A 13,418-nucleotide genomic window follows, 5' to 3' on the forward strand; every position below is an offset into this window, starting at 1 on the left:
GCTATGCCGCCGGAAGGCACCGCTCAGGCCCCGCTGGGCCGATTTGCATAAATTTTTTTTGCTGCACGCAACCCGCCGATCCGCCGCTATCCGTTGCGCCGCAGCCGCCCCCCCCCCCCAGACCCCGTGCGCTGCCTGGCCAATCAGTGCCAGGCAGCTCTATGGGGTGGATAGGAATCCCCTTTGACGTCACGACGTCGATGACATCGGTGACGTCATCCCGCCCCGTCGCCATGGCGACGGGGGAAGCCCTCCAGGAGATCCCGTTCTTTGAACGGGATCTCCTGATCGCCGATCGCCGGCGGTGATCGGAGGGGCTGGGGGGACTTTGTCTCGCTACATGAAAAAAAAAAAAAAATTAAAAAAAAAGATTTGCTGCCCCCTGGCGATTTTTTAGCAAACCGCCAGGAGGGTTAATATATGGATCTAGTAGCACTGGGAGGGAAACTATATATCTTGTGTAACATCCCATCACAAAGTCATTGCACACAATCCCCAATGCGATTCAGAAGGAAAAAAGAACTGTAAATACCAGAAAACTGTACATACAACTACCATGGCAAACTGTTGTTTGTATTAAGAAGAAATGCGGCCCCTAGGCAAAAAAATAGCAGTTTTTGCCAACAGTTGATGATCACTTGGCTTTTTTTAGTGAGATTTGGTGGGGGTAGCTTCCACCAGGCCCCTAGGTTTTCTCCAGGCCCTAGGCAGCTGCCTAGCATTGCCTTGTGGATGATCCGTATCTGAATACTGAGTTCCTCTAAACACTTCCAAAGTGGAGTCGCTAAAGCTTATTTTGCTTCACCTAAAAAGTTTTGATAACGGAAGTGACATAAATACATAGAGAGTTAATCGTTCAGTCTCTCAGTTCCCGCACTGAAACACGCCTCAGCTACTGAGAGAAGAGGACCAGTCCTGAGGGGAGACGTTCATATTTCTGACTCCCCTGCATATAACTTTGTTACGCTACAATTCAGATTCAGTAACCCGCCCCACTGGTGTATGGCACTGATGAACGTCATTAGACCAACTGTCTGTTACACGTCTGTGAAGGTCTGCAGGTTTGTAAGGTGTTTGCAGCTGGACAAAGGTATTTAGTTGAAATATGTTTTTTTCTTGGACACACCAACTCTGGCAATCCAGTACACACAACCCACATAAGCAGTGGCATAGCTGAGGAGCTTGGGGCCCCGGTGCAAGTTTTACATGGGCCCCCCAAGCACTCTATTGATATGATATGAAGCCCCCAAACCTACCAGTGACCGTTTCAGTGACCCAGGGGTGTAATCAGAGCAAGGAAGCAGCACTATTTAATACACACAGAGAGGTGTTCATTACCAGCATAGCACCAATGACAAGGTAATAAGATGTATTAAGGAGGGCCCCTCTGGTGCAGGGGCCCCGGTGCGGTCACAACCTCTGCCTCCCCTATTGCTACATCACTGCACATAAAGTAATAAGAAATGTGTGTATCTGGCTTCATTTTAACAATCTGGACCAGATTAGAGATAAAGTTTGTCTCCTGTTACATCACAGAGCCGGATCATCCACAAGACAATACTTGGCAGTTGCCTAGGGCCCACAGAGAGTCTAGGGGGCCTGAGTGATGCTAACCTCCATCAAATCTTACTAAAAAGCCAGGTGACCATCAGAACACTTCAGGCTGAGAGCTCCTTCCTAACTCATTAGGAAACAGTCCAGTTACAGCAGCCATATCCAATGCATATTCTTTGCACGTTTACCCGTTGACTGGCCATGAACAAGTGCCAGACTCCTGATTGTAATGCTAATAATGTGTCAGCATTTACTCTCATCTGCAGGTCACTAGCCAGCCGTAAGAGCGCTATACTCCACCAGCAGCATACATGTGACATAGGCGGGCGCAGTATGGGGTCACTAGCCAGCCGTAAGAGCGCAATACTCCACCAGCAGCGTACATGTGACATAGGCGGGCGCAGTATGGGGTCACTAGCCAGCCGTAAGAGCGCAATACTCCACCAGCAGCATACATGTGACATAGGCGGGCGCAGTATGAGGACACTAGCCAGCCATAAGAACGCTATACTCCACCAGTAGTGTACATCTGAGATAGGCGGGCGCAGTATGGGGACACTAGCTAGCCATAAGAACACTATAGTCCACCAGCAGCGCACATGTGACATAGGCGTGCGCAGTATGGGAACACTAGCTAGCCATAAGAACGCTATACTCCACCAGCAGCGTACATGTGACATAGGCGTGCGCAGTATGGGGACACTAGCCAGCCATAAGAACGCTATACTCCACCAGCAGCATACATGTGACATAGGCGTGCGCACTATGGGGACACTAGCCAGCCATAAGAGCGCAATACTCCACCAGCAGCATACATGTGACATAGGCGGGCGCAGTATGGGGACACTAGCCAGCCATAAGAGCGCTATACTCCACCAGCAGAGCACATGTGACATAGGCGTGCGCAGTATGGGGTCACTAGCCAGCCGTAAGAGCGCTATACTCCACCAGCAGCATACATGTGACATAGGCGTGCGCAGTATGGGGACACTAGCTAGCCATAAGAACGCTATAGTCCACCAGCAGCATACATGTGACATAGGCGGGCGCAGTATGGGGTCACTAGCCAGCCGTAAGAGCGCTATACTCCACCAGCAGCATACATGTGACATAGGCGTGCGCAGTATGGGGACACTAGCCAGCCATAAGAGCGCTATACTCCACCAGCAGCATACATGTGACATAGGCGGGCGCAGTATGGGGTCACTAGCCAGCCGTAAGAGCGCTATACTCCACCAGCAGCATACATGTGACATAGGCGTGCGCAGTATGGGGACACTAGCCAGCCATAAGAGCGCAATACTCCACCAGCAGCATACATGTGACATAGGCGTGCGCAGTATGGGGACACTAGCCAGCCATAAGAGCGCAATACTCCACCAGCAGCATACATGTGACATAGGCGGGCGCAGTATGGGGTCACTAGCCAGCCGTAAGAGCGCTATACTCCACCAGCAGCATACATGTGACATAGGCGTGCGCAGTATGGGGACACTAGCCAGCCATAAGAGCGCTATACTCCACCAGCAGCATACATGTGACATAGGCGGGCGCAGTATGGGGACACTAGCCAGCCATAAGAGCGCAATACTCCACCAGCAGCGTACATGTGACATAGGCGTGCGCAGTATGGGGACACTAGCTAGCCATAAGAACACTATAGTCCGCCAGCAGCGTACATGTGACATAGGCGTGCGCAGTATGGGGACACTACCCAGCCATAAGAACGCTATAGTCCACCAGCAGCATACATGTGACATAGGCGTGCGCAGTATGGGGACACTAGCTAGCCATAAGAACGCTATAGTCCACCAGCAGCGTACATGTGACATAGGCGTGCGCAGTATGGGGACACTAGCCAGCCATAAGAACGCTATAGTCCACCAGCAGCGTACATGTGACATAGGCGTGCGCAGTATGGGGACACTAGCTAGCCATAAGAACACTATAGTCCACCAGCAGCGTACATGTGACATAGGCGTGCGCAGTATGGGGACACTAGCTAGCCATAAGAACGCTATAGTCCACCAGCAGCGTACATGTGACATAGGCGTGCGCAGTATGGGAACACTAGCTAGCCATAAGAACACTATAGTCCACCAGCAGCGTACATGTGACATAGGCGTGCGCAGTATGGGAACACTAGCTAGCCATAAGAACACTATAGTCCACCAGCAGCGTACATGTGACATAGGCGTGCGCAGTATGGGGACACTAGCTAGCCATAAGAACGCTATAGTCCACCAGCAGCGTACATGTGACATAGGCGTGCGCAGTATGGGAACACTAGCTAGCCATAAGAACGCTATAGTCCACCAGCAGCGTACATGTGACATAGGCGTGCGCAGTATGGGAACACTAGCTAGCCATAAGAACACTATAGTCCACCAGCAGCGTACATGTGACATAGGCGTGCGCAGTATGGGGACACTAGCTAGCCATAAGAACGCTATAGTCCACCAGCAGCGTACATGTGACATAGGCGTGCGCAGTATGGGGACACTAGCTAGCCATAAGAACGCTATAGTCCACCAGCAGCGCACATGTGACATAGGCGTGCGCAGTATGGGGACACTAGCTAGCCATAAGAACACTATAGTCCACCAGCAGCGTACATGTGACATAGGCGTGCGCAGTATGGGAACACTAGCTAGCCATAAGAACACTATAGTCCACCAGCAGCGTACATGTGACATAGGCGTGCGCAGTATGGGGACACTAGCTAGCCATAAGAACGCTATAGTCCGCCAGCAGCGTACATGTGACATAGGCGGGCGCAGTATGGGGACACTAGCTAGCCATAAGAACCCTATAGTCCGCCAGCAGCGTACATGTGACATAGGCGGGCGCAGTATGAGGACACTAGCCAGCCATAAGAACGCTATACTCCACCAGTAGTGTACATCTGAGATAGGCGGGCGCAGTATGGGGACACTAGCTAGCCATAAGAACACTATAGTCCACCAGCAGCGCACATGTGACATAGGCGTGCGCAGTATGGGAACACTAGCTAGCCATAAGAACGCTATACTCCACCAGCAGCGTACATGTGACATAGGCGTGCGCAGTATGGGGACACTAGCCAGCCATAAGAACGCTATACTCCACCAGCAGCATACATGTGACATAGGCGTGCGCACTATGGGGACACTAGCCAGCCATAAGAGCGCAATACTCCACCAGCAGCATACATGTGACATAGGCGGGCGCAGTATGGGGACACTAGCCAGCCATAAGAGCGCTATACTCCACCAGCAGAGCACATGTGACATAGGCGTGCGCAGTATGGGGTCACTAGCCAGCCGTAAGAGCGCTATACTCCACCAGCAGCATACATGTGACATAGGCGTGCGCAGTATGGGGACACTAGCCAGCCATAAGAGCGCAATACTCCACCAGCAGCATACATGTGACATAGGCGGGCGCAGTATGGGGTCACTAGCCAGCCGTAAGAGCGCTATACTCCACCAGCAGCATACATGTGACATAGGCGTGCGCAGTATGGGGACACTAGCCAGCCATAAGAGCGCTATACTCCACCAGCAGCATACATGTGACATAGGCGGGCGCAGTATGGGGACACTAGCTAGCCATAAGAACGCTATAGTCCACCAGCAGCGTACATGTGACATAGGCGTGCGCAGTATGGGAACACTAGCTAGCCATAAGAGCGCAATACTCCACCAGCAGCGTACATGTGACATAGGCGTGCGCAGTATGGGGACACTAGCTAGCCATAAGAACACTATAGTCCGCCAGCAGCGTACATGTGACATAGGCGTGCGCAGTATGGGGACACTACCCAGCCATAAGAACGCTATAGTCCACCAGCAGCATACATGTGACATAGGCGTGCGCAGTATGGGGACACTAGCTAGCCATAAGAACGCTATAGTCCACCAGCAGCGTACATGTGACATAGGCGTGCGCAGTATGGGGACACTAGCCAGCCATAAGAACGCTATAGTCCACCAGCAGCGTACATGTGACATAGGCGTGCGCAGTATGGGGACACTAGCTAGCCATAAGAACACTATAGTCCACCAGCAGCGTACATGTGACATAGGCGTGCGCAGTATGGGGACACTAGCTAGCCATAAGAACGCTATAGTCCACCAGCAGCGTACATGTGACATAGGCGTGCGCAGTATGGGAACACTAGCTAGCCATAAGAACACTATAGTCCACCAGCAGCGTACATGTGACATAGGCGTGCGCAGTATGGGAACACTAGCTAGCCATAAGAACACTATAGTCCACCAGCAGCGTACATGTGACATAGGCGTGCGCAGTATGGGGACACTAGCTAGCCATAAGAACGCTATAGTCCACCAGCAGCGTACATGTGACATAGGCGTGCGCAGTATGGGAACACTAGCTAGCCATAAGAACGCTATAGTCCACCAGCAGCGTACATGTGACATAGGCGTGCGCAGTATGGGAACACTAGCTAGCCATAAGAACACTATAGTCCACCAGCAGCGTACATGTGACATAGGCGTGCGCAGTATGGGGACACTAGCTAGCCATAAGAACGCTATAGTCCACCAGCAGCGTACATGTGACATAGGCGTGCGCAGTATGGGGACACTAGCTAGCCATAAGAACGCTATAGTCCACCAGCAGCGCACATGTGACATAGGCGTGCGCAGTATGGGGACACTAGCTAGCCATAAGAACACTATAGTCCACCAGCAGCGTACATGTGACATAGGCGTGCGCAGTATGGGAACACTAGCTAGCCATAAGAACACTATAGTCCACCAGCAGCGTACATGTGACATAGGCGTGCGCAGTATGGGGACACTAGCTAGCCATAAGAACGCTATAGTCCACCAGCAGCGTACATGTGACATAGGCGTGCGCAGTATGGGAACACTAGCTAGTCATAAGAACGCTATAGTCCACCAGCAGCGCACATGTGACATAGGCGTGCGCAGTATGGGGACACTAGCTAGCCATAAGAACACTATAGTCCACCAGCAGCGTACATGTGACATAGGCGTGCGCAGTATGGGAACACTAGCTAGCCATAAGAACACTATAGTCCGCCAGCAGCGTACATGTGACATAGGCGTGCGCAGTATGGGAACACTAGCTAGCCATAAGAACACTATAGTCCACCAGCAGCGTACATGTGACATAGGAGTGCGCAGTATGGGGACACTAGCTAGCCATAAGAACACTATAGTCCGCCAGCAGCGTACATGTGACATAGGCGTGCGCAGTATGGGGACACTAGCTAGCCATAAGAACACTATAGTCCACCAGCAGCGTACATGTGACATAGGAGTGCGCAGTATGGGGACACTAGCTAGCCATAAGAACGCTATAGTCCACCAGCAGCGTACATGTGACATAGGCGTGCGCAGTATGGGGACACTAGCTAGCCATAAGAACGCTATAGTCCACCAGCAGCGCACATGTGACATAGGCGTGCGCAGTATGGGAACACTAGCTAGCCATAAGAACCCTATAGTCCACCAGCAGCGCACATGTGACATAGGAGTGCGCAGTATGGGGACACTAGCTAGCCATAAGAACACTATAGTCCGCCAGCAGCGTACATGTGACATAGGCGTGCGCAGTATGGGGACACTAGCTAGCCATAAGAACGCTATAGTCCACCAGCAGCGCACATGTGACATAGGCGTGCGCAGTATGGGGACACTAGCTAGCCATAAGAACGCTATAGTCCGCCAGCAGCGTACATGTGACATAGGCGTGCGCAGTATGGGGACACTAGCCAGCCATAAGAACACTATAGTCCACCAGCAGCGCACATGTGACATAGGCGTGCGCAGTATGGGGACACTAGCCAGCCATAAGAACACTATAGTCCACCAGCAGCGCACATGTGACATAGGCGTGCGCAGTATGGGGACACTAGCTAGCCATAAGAACACTATAGTCCGCCAGCAGCGCACATGTGACATAGGCGTGCGCAGTATGGGAACACTAGCTAGCCATAAGAACACTATAGTCCACCAGCAGCGTACATGTGACATAGGCGGGCGCAGTATGGGGACACTAGCTAGCCATAAGAACCCTATAGTCCGCCAGCAGCGTACATGTGACATAGGCGTGCGCAGTATGGGGACACTAGCCAGCCATAAGAACACTATAGTCCACCAGCAGCGCACATGTGACATAGGCGTGCGCAGTATGGGGACACTAGCTAGCCATAAGAACCCTATAGTCCACCAGCAGCGTACATGTGACATAGGCGTGCGCAGTATGGGAACACTAGCTAGCCATAAGAACACTATAGTCCACCAGCAGCGTACATGTGACATAGGCGTGCGCAGTATGGGGACACTAGCCAGCCATAAGAACACTATAGTCCACCAGCAGCGTACATGTGACATAGGCGTGCGCAGTATGGGGACACTAGCTAGCCATAAGAACCCTATAGTCCACCAGCAGCGTACATGTGACATAGGCGTGCGCAGTATGGGGACACTAGCTAGCCATAAGAACCCTATAGTCCACCAGCAGCGTACATGTGACATAGGCGTGCGCAGTATGGGGACACTAGCTAGCCATAAGAACCCTATAGTCCACCAGCAGCGTACATGTGACATAGGCGTGCGCAGTATGGGACACTAGCTAGCCATAAGAACCAATCAAAATAATTGAAAGGACCAATCAGAATTAAAAACGCTAATCGCTACACAATCTCAAAAACCTTACACTTTAAAACCGCTACCAAAAACGCTCATGAAATCGCTTACAAAATGATCATACAAAACGCTAGCGATTGCGATTAGCAATAGCATTTTGTAGTGGGTTCCAGGCCTTACTCCCATCTGCAGAACACTAGCCAGCCATGAGAACGCTATACTCCACAAGCAGCGTACAGCTGACATAGGCGGGCACAGTATGGGAAGGTGAGAAGCATTATACAGTATAATGTATATCTGCCATACCTGCTCAGTACAGATCACCAAGCAGGGGCTGCAGCAGGACAGGCAGGGCGATGGAGAGGTGAGAGGCTACATTGTAACATACCTGCTCTCAGTAGAGATCACACAGGGCTATGGGGAGGTGAGAAGTTACATAGTAACATATATCTGCCATACCTGCTCTCAGTACAGATCATCAGGCACTGGCATGGCTATGGGGAGGTGAGAGGCTACATAGTAACATACCTGCTCAGTACAGATCACCAGGCACTGGCTGGGCTATGGGGAGGTGAGAGGCTACATAGTAACATACCTGCTCTCAGTACAGATCACACAGGGCTATGGGGAGGTGAGAGGCTACATAGTAACATATATCTGCCATACCTGCTCTCAGTACAGATCATCAGGCACTGGCATGGCTATGGGGAGGTGAGAGGCTACATAGTAACATACCTGCTCTCAGTACAGATCACCAGGCAGGGGCTGCAGCAGGACAGGCAGGGCTATGGAGAGGTGAGAGGCTACATAGTACCTGCTCAATACAGATCACCAGGCACTGGCATGGCTATGGGAAGGTCACATAGTAACATACCTGCTCAGTACAGATCACCAGGCTGCAGCAGGACTGGCAGGGCAATGGGAGGGTGAGAGGCTACATAGTAACATACCTGCTCAGTACAGATCACCAGGCACTGGCATGGCTATGGGAAGGTCACATAGTAACATACCTGCTCAGTACAGATCACCAGGCTGCAGCAGGACTGGCAGGGCAATGGGAGGGTGAGAGGCTACATAGTAACATACCTGCTCAGTACAGATCACCAGGCACTGGCTGGGCTATGGGAAGGCTACATTGTAACATACCTGCTCAGTACAGATCACCAGGCACTGGCATGGCTATGGGAAGGTCACATACCTGCTCAGTACAGATCACCAGGCTGCAGCAGGACTGGCAGGGCAATGGGAGGGTGAGAGGCTACATAGTAACATACCTGCTCAGTACAGATCACCAGGCACTGGCTGGGCTATGGGAAGGCTACATTGTAACATACCTGCTCAGTACAGATCACCAGGCACTGGCTGCAGCAGGACAGGCAGGGCTATGGAGAGGTGAGAGGCTACATAGTAACATACCTGCTCAGTACAGATCACCAGGCAGGGGCTGCAGCAGGAGACACGGGGCTATGGGGAGGTGAGAGGCTATATAGTAACATATTTCTGCCATAGAGGCTCCTCCTTACCTGCTCTCAGTACAGATCACCAGATACTGGCTGCAGCAGATCACACAGGGGCCAGGGCTATGGGATTGGGAAGGTAAGATGTTACATTGTAACATACCTGATCAGTACTGATCACCAGGGCACTGGCTGGGCTATGGGGAAGCTACATAGTAACCTACCTGCTCAGTACAGATCACACAGGGCTATGGGGAGGCTACATAGTAACATACCTGCTCTCAGTACAGATCACCAGGCACTGGAAGGGCTATGGCTATGGGAAGGTTACATAGTAACATACCTGCTCAGTACAGATCACCAGGCACTGGCATGGCTATGGCTATGGGGAGGCTACATAGTAACATACCTGCTCTCAGTACAGATCACCAGGCTACAGCAGGACAGGCATGGCTATGGAGAGGTGAGAGGCTACATTGTAACATACCTGCTCTCAGTACAGATCACACAGGGCTATGGGAAGGCTACATAGTAACATACCTGCTCAGTTAGTACAGATCACCAGGCTACAGCAGGATAGGCATGGCTATGGGGAGGTCAGAGGCTACATAGTAACATACCTGCTCAGTACAGATCACCAGGCACTGGCATGGCTATGGGGAAGGTGAGAGGCTACATAGTAACATATATATGCCATACAGGCTGCTCCTTACCTGCTCTCAGTACAGATCACACAGGGCTATGGGAAGGTTACATAGTAACATACCTGCTCAGTTAGTACAGATCACCAGGCTGCAGCAGGATAGGCAGGGCTATGGAGAGGTGAGAGGCTACATAGTAACATTTTTGCCTTACCTGCTCTCATTACAGATCACACAGGGCTATGGGAAGGCTACATAGTAACATACCTGCTCTCAGTACAGATCACCAGGCTGCAGCAGGATAGGCAGGGCTATGGGGAGGTGAGAAGTTACATTGTAACATATATCTGCCATACCTGCTCTCAGTACAGATCACATATGGCTGCAGCAGGACAGGCAGGGCTATGGGGAGGCTACATTGTAACATACCTGCTCAGTACAGATCACCAGGCACTGGCTGGGCTATGGGGAGGTGAGAGGCTACATAGTAACATACCTGCTCTCAGTACAGATCACACAGGGCTATGGGGAGGCTACATTGTAACATACCTGCTCAGTACAGGTCACCAGGCAGGGGCTGCAGCAGGACACACATGAAGCTTCCAGAAGCAGCAGCAGCGGAGACAGCAGCGAGCCCCGGAGAGTTATTGCCCTGCCAGCTTTTTTTCCTCCTATCTCCTTTGCCAGGCATTAAGTACCACCGGCTCTGAAAGGCTTCTCTGGCTGCCATGACAACGCTCCGCCCTCGTAAACAGCTTCAGGCGCTGCCATTGGCTGATGCGTTGCCCCGGAGAGCTCAGATATGCGGCCACGCCCCCTGCTGCTGGGCAATGGGCAGGTCTCCTCCTCTGTCTGCAGCACAAGCAGGAGGTGCTGTATTTACCTTCTGATAGAACTGCTGCTCCAATCAGGAGGATTTATATGCAGAAAGCATCAGCTGCATTAGGCTGCTTTTCTACTACACACATTTGGATATTTATACATTTATTAATATATTATTTAGATGTGTCTTAAAGGGTTACTAAAGTGTACAAAAAAAAAAAAAATCAGTTTAACTTACCTGGTGCTCCTTAAAGCCCACTGGAGTCATCCTGTACCTGCGCCATCATTCAGAGTCTTTCTGCCCAAAGCTTGATGGTCAGCAGCAGTCGGCGGCTACTGCACATGCGCACCCTGATCTCGCTACCGATGCCGGGAGTGCGCTGCCCATCTGCAGCAGGGATTTTCACATACTGCGCATGCACAGACCAAGCTATGCACACCCTGATCTCGCTACCGATGCCGGGAGTGCTCTGCCCATGTGCAGCAGCGATTTTCATGTACTGTGCATGTGCAGGCCGAGCTGTGAACACCCTGATCACGGTACCGATGCCGGGAGTGTTCTGCCCATGTGCAGCAGCGATTTTCACATACTGCGCATGCACAGACCGAGCTATGCACAACCTGATCACGCTACCGATGCCAGGAATGCTCTGCCCATGTGCAGCAGCGATTTTCACATACTGCGCATGCACAGACCAAGCTATGCACACCCTGATCTCGCTACCGATGCCGGGAGTGCTCTGCCCATGTGCAGCAGCGATTTTCATGTACTGTGCATGTGCAGGCCGAGCTATGCACACCCTGATCACGGTACCGATGCCGGGAGTGCTCTACCCATGTGCAGCAGCGATTTTCATGTACTGTGCATGTGCAGGCCGAGCTGTGAACACCCTGATCACGGTACCGATGCCGGGAGTGTTCTGCCCATGTGCAGCAGCAATTTTCACATACTGCGCATGCACAGACCGAGCTATGCACACCCTGATCACGCTACTGATGCCGGGAGTGCGCTGCCCATGTGCAGCAGGGATTTTCACATACTGCGCATGCACAGACCAAGCTATGCACACCCTGATCTCGCTACCGATGCCGGGAATGCTCTGCCCATGCGCAGCAGCGATTTTCATGTACTGTGCATGTGCAGGCCGAGCTGTGAACACCCTGATCACGGTACCGATGCCGGGAGTGTTCTGCCCATGTGCAGCAGCGATTTTCACATACTGCGCATGCACAGACCGAGCTATTCACAACCTGATCACGCTACCGATGCCAGGAATGCTCTGCCCATGTGCAGCAGGGATTTTCACATACTGCGCATGCACAGACCAAGCTATGCACACCCTGATCTCGCTACCAATGCCGGGAGTGCTCTGCCCATGTGCAGCAGCGATTTTCATGTACTGTGCATGTGCAGGCCGAGCTGTGAACACCATGATCACGGTACCGATGCCAGGAGTGTTCTGCCCATGTGCAGCAGCGATTTTCACATACTGCGCATGCACAGACCGAGCTATGCACAACCTGATCACGCTACCGATGCCAGGAATGCTCTGCCCATGCGCAGCAGCGATTTTCATGTACTGTGCATGTGCAGGCCGAGCTGTGAACACCCTGATCACGGTACCGATGCCGGGAGTGTTCTGCCCATGTGCAGCAGGGATTTTCACATACTGCGCATGCACAGACCAAGCTATGCACAACCTGATCGCGCTACCGATGCCAGGAATGCTCTGCCCATGTGCAGCAGCGATTTTCACATACTGCGCATGCACAGACCAAGCTATGCACACCCTGATCTCGCTACCAATGCCGGGAGTGCTCTGCCCATGTGCAGCAGCGATTTTCATGTACTGTGCATGTGCAGGCCGAGCTGTGAACACCCTGATCACGGTACCGATGCCGGGAGTGTTCTGCCCATGTGCAGCAGCAATTTTCACATACTGCGCATGCACAGACCGAGCTATGCACACCCTGATCACGCTACTGATGCCGGGAGTGCGCTGCCCATGTGCAGCAGGGATTTTCACATACTGCGCATGCACAGACCAAGCTATGCACACCCTGATCTCGCTACCGATGCCGGGAATGCTCTGCCCATGCGCAGCAGCGATTTTCATGTACTGTGCATGTGCAGGCCGAGCTGTGAACACCCTGATCACGGTACCGATGCCGGGAGTGTTCTGCCCATGTGCAGCAGCGATTTTCACATACTGCGCATGCACAGACCGAGCTATTCACAACCTGATCACGCTACCGATGCCAGGAATGCTCTGCCCATGTGCAGCAGGGATTTTCACATACTGCGCATGCACAGACCAAGC

At 52.2% G+C, this 13,418-nt stretch overlaps 1 protein-coding gene across 1 annotated transcript in view; it reads right to left on the reverse strand.

The window, feature by feature from the left end:
• FOXJ1 (forkhead box J1) overlaps positions 1–11,007 on the reverse strand; it is a 27,703-nt gene extending 16,696 nt beyond the window's left edge. The window contains exon 1 of the mRNA XM_068264112.1: positions 10,825–11,007. The gene's annotated coding sequence lies outside the window, so the exon portion shown is untranslated. The remainder of the gene's footprint in view (positions 1–10,824) is intronic.
• Positions 11,008–13,418: the final 2,411 nt, after the last annotated feature.

The sequence above is a fragment of the Hyperolius riggenbachi genome, chromosome 12 (assembly GCF_040937935.1).
Source record: "Hyperolius riggenbachi isolate aHypRig1 chromosome 12, aHypRig1.pri, whole genome shotgun sequence".
NCBI lineage: Eukaryota > Metazoa > Chordata > Amphibia > Anura > Hyperoliidae > Hyperolius > Hyperolius riggenbachi.